This window comes from Populus trichocarpa, chromosome 6 (assembly GCF_000002775.5).
Source record: "Populus trichocarpa isolate Nisqually-1 chromosome 6, P.trichocarpa_v4.1, whole genome shotgun sequence".
NCBI classification, from domain to species: domain Eukaryota; kingdom Viridiplantae; phylum Streptophyta; class Magnoliopsida; order Malpighiales; family Salicaceae; genus Populus; species Populus trichocarpa.
The window spans coordinates 17,014,552-17,032,137 of NC_037290.2; the positions used below are offsets into that span (position 1 = coordinate 17,014,552).

The 17,586-nt window shown below is 29.6% G+C and overlaps 1 long non-coding RNA gene and 1 pseudogene across 2 annotated transcripts; one reads left to right on the forward strand and one right to left on the reverse strand.

Moving 5' to 3' along the window:
* Nucleotides 1-1,729: 1,729 nt before the first annotated feature.
* On the reverse strand, nt 1,730-2,689 carry LOC18100509 (hydroxyproline O-galactosyltransferase GALT3-like; annotated as a pseudogene).
* Nucleotides 2,690-14,368: 11,679 nt separating this feature from the next.
* Nucleotides 14,369-17,267, forward strand: LOC112327909 (uncharacterized). Of its 2 annotated transcripts, XR_002982398.2 has the most exons (4): nt 14,369-14,528; nt 14,620-14,749; nt 15,173-15,434; nt 16,051-17,267. It is a non-coding gene; the product is annotated as an uncharacterized LOC112327909 (long non-coding RNA). The 2 variants fall into 2 exon arrangements; XR_002982397.2 differs by lacking the exon at nt 15,173-15,434.
* The last annotated feature ends 319 nt before the right edge of the window (nt 17,268-17,586 follow it).

The following is a 17,586-nucleotide window of genomic DNA, read 5'->3' on the forward strand; positions in this document are numbered from 1 at the left end:
ATGTCCTTTTCTAGAATGGGTACAAGTTCAGCTCTTGTTAGGATGCATGATCGTCATGTATGTTGGCTGCAGGAAAAAACAATATGTTAGTAGGCTTTTTTTTGTTGTTTTTGAACAATTTTGTTGCTAGCTTTTTGTGGGAAATAGGCCTTTGAATGTAAGTTGTAGACTTAAAAGGTTTATAAATTTTTGTTTTCATGAACATCATGGACATGTTTGTTTTTTAGACCACCATAGATACTGTTTTATTTAAGAATTAATACTAGCATGTTCGCACCATGTGTTCCTTTTGTGTCAAAATAGGAAGGTTTATCACTATATTTTCATTGCAAGTCTCTTCTAAAAATTATTGTGGCATGTCTTAGCACTATAAGGAAAAAAAAAAAAACAAAACCTTCCTTTCGCTCTTCACAAAAACAAAAATCTAAAAACATGTTTTTTCTTAGCATGTTTTAGGATTTGTTTTAGCATTATTACAAAAATTAAAAAAAAATGCATGCATATCTAGATTTAATAACAAGTTTATTAAGCTTATTGATACTTAACCCAAATTAAAAGGTCTATTGAGCTTGCATATCTAGATTTTCAAAAAACAAAAACTTCACTTTGTTTTTCTCTCATGAATAAAAAAAAACAAAGGACTATTTTGATACTTAATTCTAGAGTTTAAGGTTAATGGACTCACCGAAAGCCATTTCCTGAGAAAAAAAAAGTTTCCTAATTTTTCAAATAATTTTTTCAATTAAAAAAGAATGAAGTATATTTATTCATTGACGCTAAAGTCGGGAATATCAATTTCAAACAATATTCACCAATCCCAAAATTAAGAACATTATTTATAATATTCACTGATGCTATAGTCAAGAATATTGATTTCGAGCAATATTCATTAATGCCAGAATTAAAAATATTTTTAGCTCAATATTTACTAATGTTAAAGTCGGGAATATTAGATTTTTCTTCTTGCGATACTTACAAATGCCAAAATTAAAATAATTTTTAGTTAAATATTCATTAATACAAAAGTCATGAATATTAAATATAGACTTAGATAGCATAGGACAACAAAGATTAACAATACAATTTATTTCAAGTATGACACTTTAAGAGTGATGAATTAGGATTTTTTTATTAATCATAATACTATGTTGTGATTAAATTATTATTTTTAAATAAGGTTTAAATTCGAATACATTTGAAAGGAGGACATTAATGTCAGGTACTTCATTGCCCCACGTAGATGGAGTTGCTGAATTCTGTTCTTCATAAAGTTACCAATATTACCTGGTTAGACTTGGATCGAATGAGTTATTTATTTGAATCATTTAGGCTTATGATTTAGATAATTTTTGTTCGGTTCGGTTCGGTTCGGTTGGTATGTGCTGATAATGTATGGTAAACTTTGCAACAGGCTTCGTATAATTGAGGGGGATCAATTATGCCATGGCATTTTCATATTTTATTCCTTAGTCAATTGCAGAAGTGAAGAACTGGAGAAGAACATGGTGATAAAAGATCAAAGATCAATAATGAATTGAAAGGTTCATTTTATATTAACGGGGCACCAAATTTGTTCACTTCGTGTTTTCACATGTTGACTTACGTGAGTTCACCAACTACAGAAATTGGAAAAAAAAAATTAAAATTAGACTTGTAGAATTCCAATATGTAATATATACCTAATGTAATTCAAAGAATCTATAACAAAATATTGAATGGTGGTATCACCTTAAGGTATATGATACAATTTAGAAGGTTTAAAATTGCTAGTAACATTGAAATACTTCAATGTATGAATCCACTTCTCTTGATTCTTCAATAGATGAACTGCAATTGTATCTGGCCAAAGCTCATGTGTGCATTTTGTGGGGGGCTCAAGAAAATTATACATAGACCACTTGGCATTATACCTATTCTTCGCACGATGACCTTCTCGGATCCAATCACCAAAAACTTTATCCTTTGGCCTTTCCATGTGATTTTTTGGTATCTTAGAATCTCTAATCCACTCAACAATATCCCATGTGATCATATATCCCATGCCAGACATATAATGCAAGAAAGGATCCATATTAGGGCATGAAATAACATAACCATAGTACAAATCTTTTCTAGGTAATGGTTTCAATGATTCCACTAAATTATCTAATCGAAAATATATGTCATCATCTGCTTTCATAACATAATGACAGGGAGGATAAGGCGTATCTGTGTCATTCAATATTTATGGCAAGCTTGAAAAGTAAGTGAAGGTTTTACCCTTGTTCATGTTCTCCTTTCAATTCAGGATGATAATATCATCATACCGCATTATCTCAAGAGCAACAAGTACCTTTTGATCTTCCTTGGTTAGATTGTAAAACACAAACTTCACATCAACTTGTGCACCCACCGGAGATTGTGTGCCATATATGAGACGCAAAAAATGACATCGGTGGTATTAGTCAGGAAGCGTTAGGATGCCTATGAGTATGCGAATATCACTAGAGGAAGAAGAATTCAGAGCAAGAAAATTGGTGGAAGATAAATTAGAGGATTGAAATGGAATGTTGGCAAGAGCACATCTACCAAAGCTTAGCAAGCTATCAAATCAAAATTCGTTGATGGAATCCAAGACACATAAGAACAAGATGAAAAACAAAGAGGAGATAATGAATCGGTGTCGGTATGGCCTTGAGGAACTCTTCATTGTTATTTGGTTCTTGAATTCCTCACTTTGGTTGTTAATTTGATAGGTATGGTGCTCGGAGTTATGTAGTGATGATACTAATAAATTCTAAATTTTCTGAGATACAACAAATAAATTGGCAATTTTGTGCTATTTAGACTACCATATTGACTTTTATTCCACTAAGGAAGGTGTTGATCAGAGGGGGGGAAGTGCATGCTATTGGTATACCATTATGTCCTTGGATCTTGGTACAAACTATACGTTTTCTTTTCATGCCATATGGTCTATGTCAAATGGTTTAAAGTCTATTCCATACATTGGCTTCTTCTTAATTTTCCATGAATAAAGGGCTTGTACTCTACGTTTGTACCTGTAAAAATAAAATGCAAATATAAAATTTTAGCGAGGGATTTAGCCTAAAGTTGTTTGGTCAACTTTTCGTAATTAGGTATCTTTGCATGAACATGGTCAACTTCAAGACCTCTTTAACTGACGTACCGCTCACCACACTTGAATCCAAAGCAATTCCATTGACCCCAAGAATCATATCGTTTCGAGTGATTTGTAGGAAACCACTACCGTAATTGATGGATGAGCATCAGAAAGCTAGTTATCAATACCCGTTGATAAGTTAATTTTCTCCATCTATAACCTAACTAAGCAATGATTTAGAATGGCTAATTGTATTTTCATCACTTTAGTGTTTATAAATAAATGTTGAGAAAACATTTGTCAAATTCTAGTTCATTTACATCTTTATCAATTCTAACGGTGTTAACATACCAGTAAAAAAAATTTATGTATGATTGTTCTTAGTGGAAATGAACAACGAGATAGTTTCAATAAATTTTACCCATTTTCACTAACAATGATGCTACATGTATCGAAAGATGGAGCATCGATCCTTCAAACCCATTTAAAATTGTCATGTAATGCTTATCTTAAAAGAAATATTTATGTTTTCAGAAAGGTAAAACCCTTAATTTCATTCATGTGTTTGTGTCAAATGTTCGTTTTTAATCTTGTGTTTTTAATTTGATCAATTAATTGTTTTGTTCTTTTAATTTGTTTAATTAACCCTAGATAGTGTTCAGTAGTTTAAGTTAGGTTGGTAAAGTTTTGATTGTGTCATTGTCAAAATTGTTCATATAACTAATTTGGACCGGTCTAATATTCAATTAGTTGATTTTAGGATTGTACATGTGTTTTATTATTTTATAACAAAAGCATTTTTAAGTTTTGTATACACATGTTATCATCGATTGTAATTTTTCTTATTTATCATTGAATAAGATTTTATAAATTATGATTTTATTTATATTTTTTATTATGTCATAACTCGATTTTGAATCCCTAATTTTTTTTTCAAAATAAATATTTCATAAAAATCCAAAAAAAGTATAAAACTATATATATATATATATATTGGGCTATAAATAGACGTGGATAATCTACAGCAGATCAAGACATCATAAGGATATGCAATTTGGGGGCTTATTGAAGAAAATTGAGAAAAAAGACTGAATTTAGTCTTAACTGCAAAAATTGAGTTTGAGGATCAATATGGACAAGGTTGCAAAGTTTGGTAGTTATATTGAATTATTAATGGTGTAATTGAAGATAAATATTGAAGATTGAGGTAAAATTGCAATAATTGGAAGAGAGAGGACCTAATTGAAATAGATGAAAACTTGGAATGGCTTAATTAATGAAATCAAAGGCCTAATTGAAAATAAAAATAAATATTAGGAGTCAATTTGAGTAAAATTAGAATAATTAAAATTCTAGAGACTAAAATGAACAGGTGCTAAAATCTGGAGGGCTTAATTGACTTAATCATGGGTGAAATTGAAAGAATTAAAAGTTTAACGGTTTAATTGAGGGCTAAAGTAAGAAATATGAGACCAAGGATCATTTTGTAAGGTGTGTGGAAATTTAGGGCCTAATTGAAGAAGGTTAGGGGTGAAATTTCAAGGATTTTCAAATTTAAGGTCTTAATTGCAAAGTTTTAAGAGTTTAGGGACCAAATTGAAAGGATACTATGATTTAGGTAAAACTCTAATTTTCCTTTCTATAGATGACCTATCATTTTAATTTTAACCATAAACCCTAAATGTCTTGTCGCTCATCCTCATCTTCCTCTTATAATAGCCTACCTTCAAGCTAAATCTTTCTATTGGTTTTTTATTGCATATCTTCCCAAACTCAGCCTCATCTTCAAAGACAAAATACATTATCCTTCACCGCAAATTATTTATCTAATCTTAAACTTACCCCACCAAGCATTTACCATATTTATCTATTCAGAATGATCTTGAAGTTGACTCTATTGAAACAATGGTTCTTTAAACGATATTTTCATCGTGCTTGTAATCAAACGAGTAGCTTTAATATTGGTAAACTTGAAAACCAATTCATTTTCATTTAATGTAAAAATTAAAATAACCTAAAATAAATAAATAACTTTGTTAGTGAAAAAAAAAAGACTTACATGGAATGGTCGACTTTCCATTCTACAATAATATTTCTTGTATATCCATCTATTTCTAAAGGGATTCCAGCTCTTCTACCCGCATTGGATGAGCTTTGGTCGATAACATTTACATGAGATGCCTCTTTAGGTACCTCTACATGATCAACACCTAAATTAACAGCACGTTCATGATCAACAACACCTACTGCTTGATGAAACAAAATTACTTTTGTTAGACTTTGAACTTTTTCTTCTTTGAAACATGGTAGCTAAAAGGAAACAATTAACTGAAATCAAAATGTTCATCAAGATAATAATTCTAATAATTCATAATAAGATACACAAGTGTTTTAATGAAATTTTGACAGGTTTTTCCTTGTATGGGGACCCTACCTAAAATCTTGACTAGCATTAATACACATCTAGTATGGCTTCCATAACAAAAAAGGATTGAAGATTACTCATCATTTTTTTTTTTTCATGATTACAAGTTTATAACACTTGCATCTCATATTCCATACACCAATTTCAATATACATTAATGGATTAGAGACAACACATTTGCATTATGCATCACATTTCAAATAATATCCACGTTGGTATTTCAGATCTCAAATATGCTGAAGTGGTTAGTGAATTACAAGTATGCATAAATTAAAGAAAATTACTCAAGCTAATAAGCCAATCAAAATATATCTTTGAAGATTACCTGGTTTCTTTAAAGCATTCATTTTCCACAAAGAGTATAAATGAATTATAAGCATAAATGCAATTGGCCCTTATTAAAAATGAAAGAAAATAAATGCATCAAAATATTATTTGGCCTAACTTCAGAGTAAGGTTAGTAAGTCAAAACCTACCCATTTCCAAAATCAAAGCAAAATTTATAATTAAAGGAATAAATTCTTTTACACCCTAAATTATTCTCAAAAACCTCAATTCAAAAACAAAAAAAAAAATTGAACCTTGAACTCTTCTAAACCCTAAATTAAAAGGAATAACTAAACACGAGGTCAAAAAAATCTAAAAACTCAATCTCCACCCCATCTATAATTCTATCACCGTCTCCTCAAACCCATTAACCAAAAACTCTTCTCAAAACCCACAAAAACCAAAAAGATGTCATCAATAACTATATCTTTTCCTAAGACCAACTGCAAAAAAAAAAGAAAAAAAAGAAGGAATCTAAAACAATAAAAACCAAAGAAAGAGTGAGCGAGATACTTGTTAAAGAGAGGGGTTGAGGGATCGATAAAGACTAAGCAACCATTATATATATATATATATATATATATATATATATATATATATATAGAGAGAGAGAGAGAGAGAGAGAGAGAGAGAGAGAGAGAGAGGTTGTGTTAGTAGGGATTTTAATTTGTTTAAAAGAAGAAACAAGGAAAAAAGAGTGAATGTTAGGTTTTAATTGATTTTAACATTATCGATGGAAGTTCCATCAGTATTGATGACATGTCTATCAATGCAAATGGAATTATCGATGAATTGTTTTAATATTTTTTATTTCATTAACGATTCTATAAAAAATAGAAAGATTAATTTCCAATGGACTATTTCATTGCTGATTTTGTCAAAAATTCCAAAATCTTCTATAAAGTTTCAACAAAAATAGGTAATTCATTGTCGAATTCATCTGCAATAAGAAACCTAATTTATAATGTAATAATTTGTTCCTAAATTCTTTGGTATACCTAAAACCTTTTGTAACTTTCTGACAAAAATGGGTGGTCCATCGCCAATTCCATTGACAAACAATTTCATAGTTATGTTCATCGATAATTTCACTATTTTTTCTGTTTATTTGTTACAATCCTCTTTCCAACCTAAACATACAACAATAACAACAACAATAATGATACCAGGCATATTCAATTCAACAATTGCTAACATTAATTCCACAACCATAAAAAAAAAAAAAACATGTGCAAATATAATATATTCTAAAGTACCAACAAATGTCCAACATAATTTCATTTTAATACACAATGAAATATCATATTTAAATCAATTTAACACCTTTTAAACAAAATCCTCCTCTTCATGGTAATCAAGCATCTCGAGTCAAATTTTTGCTAGATACAAGGAGAAAATGTTTTATATATGTATGAAAAGATTAAAGTAGATAAACGTCAAACATTGATTAAATATTTTAACAATGCAAATATCGAGGCAAAAGTGATGCTCGCATCAAACAGAGCTTGTTTTGAAGGGATAAATCTTGTTGTTCTATAGATGGTTTTAGGCTTTGTAACAAAGAACCTGTCACTAACTAGCTCCATACTTTCATGGTCACAATACAAATCTAGATCCATTCTAACTTTCATATTGTTCTTTGTTTTCCCTTTCATGTTCGTGAACATGTTAAGAATATTGTTAAACACATTTTCTTGATATGGATGACATCCAAATTATGGTGGATGACATTAGTCTTCCAATAAAGAAGCTCCTAAAACCAGAGAACTTTTCCTTACCATAATCATTTATAGTCCATATCAAAGTTGTTTTAAATAAAATTTATGTTTTCTTGAGACATCATAAGTCGAAGTCCCGATTCATTATAACTGATTCAACTGATCAATAAGAATTGTAAGGACCAAGTATGAATATAAATAAGAACATGAATTATGGTTTCATACACTTCCTTAAGGCCAAGTTGTAAACTATTAGAATGACCAATCAACAAGAATAGAGTGCAATAAAGGATCCAAATGGATTAAATCTATTTATACATGAGCCAAGATGTACATTTCCCGGTTCCACTAAAAACTAAGGATATACCCTATTAAACTATTTTCAAGCTTTACCATCAGAAGAGTGCTTCATGACTCCATCCACCTCATCATGTGAATGATGTCAAGTTATGTACTCAACAGTCTTTCGAGACATAAATAACCTTTAAAGCCCGGAAATAATTGGGAAGTATCTTAATTTTTATATGAGATAAGTGTCCTTTCTTTACCACTATTTGGTTTATACCGAACATGCTAACAAGTTTTGCACTTGGTAAAATTCACATATTCACCCTTGTATAACATGAAACAGTTTGGACATATATCAATTTTTTGGTATCATCTGCAAGAGGTTTCATCATGGATTTTGCAGCATAGAAATTATTTTTCAGCTTATTCCCTTTAGGTAACATGTTTTTCGCCCATTTCAGGATCCTATCATAACTGGCCTCACTTGATCTATAATTTGACTTGATGGTAAATATTTGTGCAATGGTCGACAATTCATTATGAATTGCAAACTCATCCCATAATAGTTCATTAGAACCTTCCAAAAGTTTTAAGAACCTGGCTATATATACATTTGATTCTTCATCTAAAAGGATAATACATGAACCTTCAACTGAATAATCCTGATTCATTATCATAACATCAATCACCATACGTTTATAAGAATTACTATTATCATTTGCAAACTCATGTATGTTGCTAGAACTAGAAGTTGAGTCAACTATCATTTCTAACATGCTTTCGTATAAAACATATGATTCTTTGTATACAAACCAACATAAGTATTTCTTGACAAAGATTTTTTTTTGAAGTAGATGTATTGTCACATCTTTATCATGGAACTTTTTATTCTTATATTTTTTATATGGAAATTTAATTTCACCCTTACTAATATTCAATTCAAAATTCATTTTTTATTCAAAATTAATTCACAATCAAATAACTAATTATCATTTATACACATATTCAATTTTATGTCAAAATATGAACTAAACAATAAAATTAACAACAAATAATCGATACCTAACTAATTATCCATTGTTTGTTCAATTCAAACTTATTTAACCTAAATTAATACCTTTTAATTATCAACAATTCCATAAAAAATCAATTTCCTCAAATTTCCAACTTGATAATAAAATTGACAAAATATAATTGATACTCATTAAATAACTCATCATTTCTTCAATTATAACATACCTAAGTTACAAAATCAAACTCAATTTTATCAAATGAAAAATGAAATCAATTCCCCTCAAATCCCAATTAAACTCTAACATACAAATCATACATTAATACAACAAAATTCTCTATGAAAAAGTTGTAAAACACTTAAATATACAAGAAAACTACAAATAGTAAAAACAAGAATCAATAAATTTATCTAAAGCATAAATGTGTTAAAATTAATAGGTAGGTTTACTTACTTGGTGTTGCAAAACTTCAAAAAACTTAAACCAAGAGATTGATGTCGATATTATTGATAAATGTAGGTTGGTGTTGTTGGTTTGGAGTGATCGGATTTATAAGGATTGAGCCCAAATTTGTGAGAAAATAGAAGGAGGGGGGAGATTGATGTCGATATTATTGATAAATGTAGGTTGGTGTTGTTGGTTTGGAGTGATCGGATTTATAAGGATTGAGCCCAAATTTGTGAGAAAATAGAAGGAGGGGGTTGCTGTTTTTTGGGCAAGTAGAAGAAAGTAGGGGTGGAATAGAGAACTATTAGGTTTCATTTTATTTGATTTTTTTTTAATGAAATTTTCATCGATTATTTTGTTAAAAATACTAATATATCATATTTCCAATGAAATTACTGATAGAATTATTTTTTTTCTCTATTTTGTTAAAATTTCTATAAAAAAATTACTAATGAAACAAATTTCATCACAATTGTCATTGACAATTAGTGTCAAAAAAATTTCATCACTATTTATGTATAGAGTATCAATGAAATATTTTTCAAAAGAGATTTTGTTACTCTTTGTTAATTTTATGGTAGTGACCCCATGCATTCCCTTTTAAGGTTATAAAAGCAATAAAGGTAAGAGGTCCCTCGTTGTAGTAGTTTAGATAGGTCCTTTTTTTTTTCTTTTTTCTTTTTTCTTTTTTTACCATATTGCTTAGATAGGTGTTTGGGTGTGTTAGAGAATATAAAATGAAGGGCAGGAGGTTAAAGGGTCTCGTTATGGTTTTGGGATGTGATGGTTTGCTTCCTATGCTCTTAAGTCTCTAGTATTATATGCCATAAGTTTTCTCTTTGATTTTTTAGACAAAACACCATACATGTGTAAGACATAAAGAGGTATGGTTTGTTTTGGTAAGCCTGTGTTGCATGAGAGTGTGTTGCTTGACAGGCCAACTCTTATCGAACTCCACTAGGCTTTAGGCATGGTTTAAGATATAACAAGCAAAAGCAGAAGGCAATATAACTGGAAAATATCACTATCATTTTTTAAGTTTATTTTGTCCTAGTTTCCAACACATAAGAAAATAAAAAAAAATAAAAAAAATAAAAGGGGATTTTTTTTTTATTAATTTGACATGGCCAAGTCCTTCAAAAATATTTTTTAGAAAAATTCATTTTATCATGTTTAGCATTGTATAATAAAAGTATTTGTGTTTTTTTTTGGCATTTTTACAAAAAAAAAAGGAAAAATAAAAAATAATTTATCATTTTTATGTATTTTTGACCTTTATAACAAGTTTATAAAGTTCATTGAAACTTGGCCCAAATTAAAAGGCCTATTGGGCTGATATACCCAAAATCTTTTAAAAAAACCCTGAACTTGGTTTTCCCAAAACCCATTATAAAAACTGGTTTTCTATTCAATTTTAAGATTTAAGGTAAATGGACTCACAGCGACTTGTTGCCTTGTGTATTAAGTGGGTAGTAAATTCCCTCGATTTTTCATACAATAAATTTTTTTAAGTTTAATATTCATTTACGCAAGTCATGAGTATTAAAGTTTTAGTGTGTAATATTCAACAATGTCAAAATTCAGGATATTATTTTTCATTCTAATATTCGTTAATGTCATAGTTAGGAATATCGAGTATTCTCTGTGTAATATTCACTAAGGCTAGAATTGAGAGTATTATTTTTAGTCCAATATTCATTGACATCAAAGTTAATGATATTAAGCTTTTTCAGTATAATATTCACCAAAGCCAGAATTGAAAATATTATTTTCAATTCAATATTCACTAATACCAAAGTCAGAAGATTGAGGTATCATAGGACAGGTGAACCTCATCGAGGCTCCTTTCATAGACTTTAGGACAACTAGGTTTGAACCACCAATAAAGGTTTAACTCACCGTAGTAAACTTGTTATCATCATGTAGATAAACCACTAGTAGATTAAGCACAATAGACTATTAGAAATTTAAGATAAGACCAATAATGCAACTTTTCTTAAGTAAGATACTTTAGGGGGTGATTTCTTTTCCCTAGCATAATTAGTCCTTTACCATAGATCTTTGTTGACCAATTGAGATTTTTAGTTACTATAATACTAAGTAGCGACTCCTTTACAAATATTAGACCTTCCTCCCCTCTCAAAACATTAAAAAAAAAACTCTTTTCTTGTATATTTAAGGAAAAAGAACATGTCACTGCGATATAGGTGTAGCAGATTGAATTAGTTAAAACTAATTAGTCATCTACACTGGAGTTTTAATTAGAATTTAACAAAAACAATTATGTCCCCGTAACCTATAATACTCTTCCAATAGATTATATTCTCAAGTTTAACATCCCAACAAACTCTCTTCCTTCTCTTATATAAACCTCCTCTTTAAAAGATATTCCTTAATTTTTCAATATACACTCTTGTTTTTTTTATTTTTTTGCATTCTTTTCCTTTCCCCATTCTCTTTTTTTTCTTCTATAAATAATAAGTTGTAGATCTATATTTTCTATTTCTTTTATTTAATAAAAATACTATCTAGATTAGTTATATACTAGATCTTTCTTTTGTGTGTATCTAGGTGGATCTAGATTTTATATCTATATTTTCATATGTGTATTATTTGTCTTCTTATTATTATAGGTTTGGTTCCCTACTTATTAGAGTTTTTAATCATTTTGAATAAAAAACCAGTGATAGTTCTAGTTGATTTTAAGATTTTGATATATTTAGGCATGTGTTAATATTTCTTAACCGAGACTTAGTAGTGTGACATGTTTTCAATTACTTAATATTGATTTAAACTCATTTTGGAACATATACAAATGTACAAAAAAAAAAAAAACTAAAATAGAAGTGAATCAGGAACAACGCTAAATATTGTTCACACACTCGCAATACATTATGACTTCTTTTATTTATTTATTTTTCATTTTGGTCTCTTAACTCTTTTTTCATCTATTGAGTCTTTTAATTGAAAAATTAATAGCCCGTTACTTTATATTTGTTGGTTAGGGATAAAATTGAAAGAAAAGAGAACCAACTTAGAAAAAATGTCGAAAATAGATGGTGTGATTAAAGTTGATTAGAAAAGTACAATTTAGTCCAATTTCTAAAATTATATCTTTTTGGTCATTTATCTTTTTCTAAATTCAATTTCAATACAAAACTTTATTTTTATTATTTTTCAATTCTGGTTTGTGAAGGAGAGAGTAAGTTTCACTGGATTCTAGCATAGAGAGAGAAAATCATTATTTTTGCATATCTAGCCATTAAATTGATTGATCTTAGTTTCTATGGGTTCTATTTGATGAAAGTAACTTGATGATGGTTGCTTAAAACCTCAATAATACCTAAAAAGTATATCAAAGTTGAGAAAGAAATATTTAATCCGGTTTGATTTCATGTTTTAGGACCATTTCTTAGGGTTTCTTAGGTAGAGAAATTGGTTTCTATGTGTTTTTAGGGTGTATGTTAAGTTTTTTCTTTTTGTTAAAAAGGGTTACAAAATGAGTTTTTAGGGGAAAAATAGACATGTTTTTATTTTCTAGCCAATACAGCGATGGTCGTAATTTGGGCATATAAATAACATGTCGTCTGAGATGATGTGTCATCTGATTATTATTTTTTAAAAGAAAGAGGTAGATGATAGGTCATCCACCCCTCAAAAAGACAAAAAACAATTATCAGACACATACACACAGACCTAGGCTTTTTTTTTTCATTTTTCTTATTCTTTTTTCTGTGTAAAATAAATTTAAGAAAAAAATTTATTAGACCTGGTTTGATCTTTGGCATGGATCACAATTTTGACAAGTTAAGACACAACATTTGAGGCCTTTTTTCGTTTTTCATTTTGTTGTTTGATGCATTTTCCCTCAATTTAAAAAAAAAATACAATTTAACCAATTGTTATCATTTATTTATTTTTATTTAACTTAAAATAAGAAAATGCAATTTTATCCCTATTTATCATTTACCTTAAAAAGTTATACCTAATTGAGATCATGTTCATGTCCTGGGTTGTAAAATTTGTCAATTATTCCAAGTTGACCAGAGTCAATATAATATGACATGTTTTTTTAAAATTTCATTCTCAATTCTTTAATTTACTAGAACATTTAATCCAATTCATTGTCAATTAAGACTCAGCCCAACCAATAAGAGAATATGAGAAGGAAAAAAGATATATTTTTATTTTATTTTTAAAGTACTAATATCAAACATTAAAAAATTATTTTAATATATTTTTAAATAAAAAATATTTTTTTTAAAAAATTTACACCACTTTACTAAACATAAACTAATTTCTTTTGAAAAATAGTTTTCTTGGGAAGTGGATTCCTGGAAAGTAAATTATTTTTTGATGTTTGGTAGTGTCATGGAAAATAAGTTGAAAAATATTTTTCGGTGTTTGATTATGTTATGGAAAATGAGCTGGAAAATAACTTATTAATTGTTTTTCAAGTTTATTAAAATAATGAGAAACTAATCTTACAAATTAAAAAGTTGAATAAAAATGAAATTGAAATAAAATCTAATTTCATAAATAGTCTCAAATAAAATAAATAACAATCAAAATAATAGTGATCAATTCTAATAAACAAAAAGGTTGAAAGATGATGAAATTAAAATAATAATAATTATATTTTCATAAATTATTTCAAATTAAATAAATAAAAATAAAAAGAATGAGGATCAAATTTGATAGATAAAAAATTTTAATTAAAAAAATAATAAGAAAAAAAATAACAATCATAAAAATAAGGACCGAAGTTAATATAAAAATCAAATTAAATCAAATTCTAATGGATGACATTGAAAAACATTCAAAATAAAATATATAGTAATTAAAAGTTTGAGAACCAAATTTGATATAATCAACAAATAATATGATATTTTTAAATTTTTCATAACTTCTAAAAAATATTTTTTATTTAAAATAAAAAAAACTTTCTAAAAATCAAGTTAAATTTATCATTAACTAAAATGTATTTTTTATATTTGATGAATTTTTCTAATAATAAATAAATATAAAAAAATTTAAAAAATCATTTTCCATTAAACAAACTTACATAAGCTGCCATTCATCTTTGCCTTTTCTATACTAAAAAGACATAAAAGAGAAGGACGAGGAAGGCGACCAGGCTGGAAAAAGAGGAGCGAGGCAACACCGAAGAAGAAGGGGTTGTAGAGAGAAGTCCATAAAAATCGGTGGTGATTTTCTATTTTTTTCTTTTGAGATTAGGGTTTTAAATTGAATTCTTGTTTTGTTTTAATGATTTGTCCTTTCCTAAAAAAAATACAGAAGAGAGAGGGACAAGGGAGGCGACCATGCTGTAAAAAGAGGGGCGAGACAGCACCAAAGAAGAAAAAAGGCTGCTTAGAGAAGTCCACAAATCAGTGGTGATTATCGGTCTTTCCCTTTTGAAATCAAGGTTGCAAATTGAATTTTTTTTGTTTTAATGATTTTAATTTTTTGTTTTGGAATAAGGGTGTGGAGAGAGAGTGTGTGTGTGGAGTTTTCAGCGGCTTTGACTAAATTAGGAATTACAAATTATGGATCAAAATCATGTAAGACCTGACATGATTTTTTTTATTGATTATTTTATAAATATCTTGCTTTAATTTTATGACTTATCCAACAATTGAATTTTACAAGAGTTTATCTTTAGTGATTTCTCTGATCACAACATTGGCAACTACCCTAAAGAGGGTTAATTTCCCAAAAACAATTGTTGAGAGCTTTAGCTATTGGGCCCTCCATTGAACCTTGACAATGTTTTTTTCCCCCTCGTCTTTCTTTTATTAATTATTTTCCAGCCTTTGCTAATTGATTTCTTTACCTTTCATTGATGTAGAGGTTGTTGGAGTGCATTGGTGATAAAAATGTGGAATCTTGATGTCTGGGTTGGTGTAGTGAGGATTTCGAGAGAGGGAACCTCTATTGAGTGAAACTTTGGGAAGTGATAATGGAGGAGGAAGAGGAGGAGGAGGATCATTCAGCTCTGATGGGCTTTTGGTAGGGTTAGTTAGATAATTGTATTGTGCTAGTGATGGAGTGGAGGGCTGCTGGTGGTGGTAGTGATGGAATAGGAGCAGTGGAGGAGAAAATAAGAGAAGGTGAGTTAGGTGTGGTGGGACTTAGAGTAGTTTTTGTGTATTGGTGAAAGAAACCACAATAGAAGAGTGAATGAATGTGATTGTGTTTTGAGTTTTGAATTATGGGTTTTAATGGGAAAGATGTGTTATCTTCTTGAAGAGAGTTTGTGTTGTCTCAAGTTTTCAAGTACTTTCACTGGCTTTTTTTTATCATAAAATTAGAGTTTGATAATATTTTCTTTTAATGTCTTGATGTTTGTCAAATTAATAATTGATAACTACTATCTTGATTTGATATATCCTTGCTCATGTTTAGATGATGATACATTGATACCAATTTTCTTTTAAAGCCCTGATTTTTGCATATAAGACTTCTTTTTCTATTTGCACATTTAAATTGTTTCGATGTATTATTTACACTTTATTATCATAAATTGGTTTATTAGTTAACAAAAAATTAAAAGAGGTCAGTAATATATTGTGTATTATGAGAGCTTTAATGTGGGCTCAAATTGTTTTACTATTTTAATTTCTCATCTTGCATTTCATAAAGATTTCTTCTGCTCCTCTTTCTCAAACTTCTTTTTTCAGCTCATATCATAATTTTAATTTTGTTTTCCTTCTTTTTGTAAACCAGATTGATGGAAGAGAGAGGATGAACACAGAGATGCAGAATGATGTGTAAAAGAAGCACTTTGGGCTTCTCGATCTATGATTTTTCATTTCATCTACTTTTTTTTTTTTTATAGTAAAACCAGATCGATGGAAGAGAAAAAGGATGAGCACAGAGTTGTAGAGAGAATAACATTCAGAATTAGCACTTTGGGCTTCTGGATCTGCAGTTTTTAGTTCGATTTTGATGACAGAGGAATGTTTTGACCAGATAATTTTCTTCTCATTATTTGATGTTGCTCTGTCTGATGTCTTTTTTCTTTGGATGCTGTCTTTTTACTTTCACCTCAGATCGTGTTTTGTTGCATTTTGTTGTTCTTTACACCTATTGTTTGATTATACCTGTTACTGCACTTGTGCTCATTATTTTTTCTATCCATGTGCCACTTTTGCCCTCTTTTCATCATTTGATTTTGCTGTGAATAGATTGTGATCCATAAGCTTAGGTTTTTTTCATTTGTTGGAGGGAGAAAAAGGGTGAGGTTTGTTGAGAATGAATGAGAGGAAGAGGAGGAGAGCGTGCCAGAAGATGAATTAGGTGAGTAAGTGAAGTGGAAGGGAGATAGACTATGCCAAGTGTTTATGTTGGTTCCAGATGGTTGGTGCTTTGGCTGATGCTGATGACATGTCTATGTCTGGTATAGTCTATTTTTTGTGGGTCTTCTCACGGAATTGGCATATGTCTCTCTCTCTCTCTCTCTCTTTTCTCTGTGTCCTTTTCTCTAGCCATTGTTGCCTGTTTTGGTTCTTATTTGGCAATCTCTGCATTTTTACTGGTTTTTCCCATCTATTGCGCTTTAGTTTTTCCCTGCTTGGTCTATGGATTTTTTTACTGTTTTCATTGTGGTGTGCAAGTTGTTTTGCCCTTCTTTCTAGGGTCTATGGTCTGTGTTTGAGGGGGTTTTGAATCCTTTTTTACCCTCTACTCATCTATGTTCTCTGCCAGCTTCGAGTCATTCTCTATTGCTGAGCTTCTTATTCACCATGAATGTCGTCTGCCCCTTTTCCTGGATAAAACAAAGGAGGAGGAAAGCCCAGGATTTTACATGTATTGTTGATCTCGTATTGTGATCTTGAATATCTCTGATTTTATGTTCTCCTTTCACCTCAATTTTGTATGTATTGTTGATATTGAGAATGTATTACGATCTTGAATATCAATGATTTTGTGTTCTCTATTTACCTCAATTTCGTGGTTTTTTGTTACCCAGTTGTAGGAGTTCATTTTGAATGAACCGGAGGGTTATGAAATCGAGATTAAGAATCAAGTTTTTTGTAGACTTGTAGGATCCCCCCCCCCCCCCCGTCAATCAATTACTCACATCACCGGTTCACTGTAAGTCTAACTTCTGGTTCAAACTGCAACACATCCCTACCCACCTGCTTGATCATTGAAAACACTCAGTTATGACCTGAATGATGGCTTACAAATTACAACACGAGTGATATGTACTTTATTCATGAAAATTTAAATTGACATAAAATGAGAGATTTCCTGGTT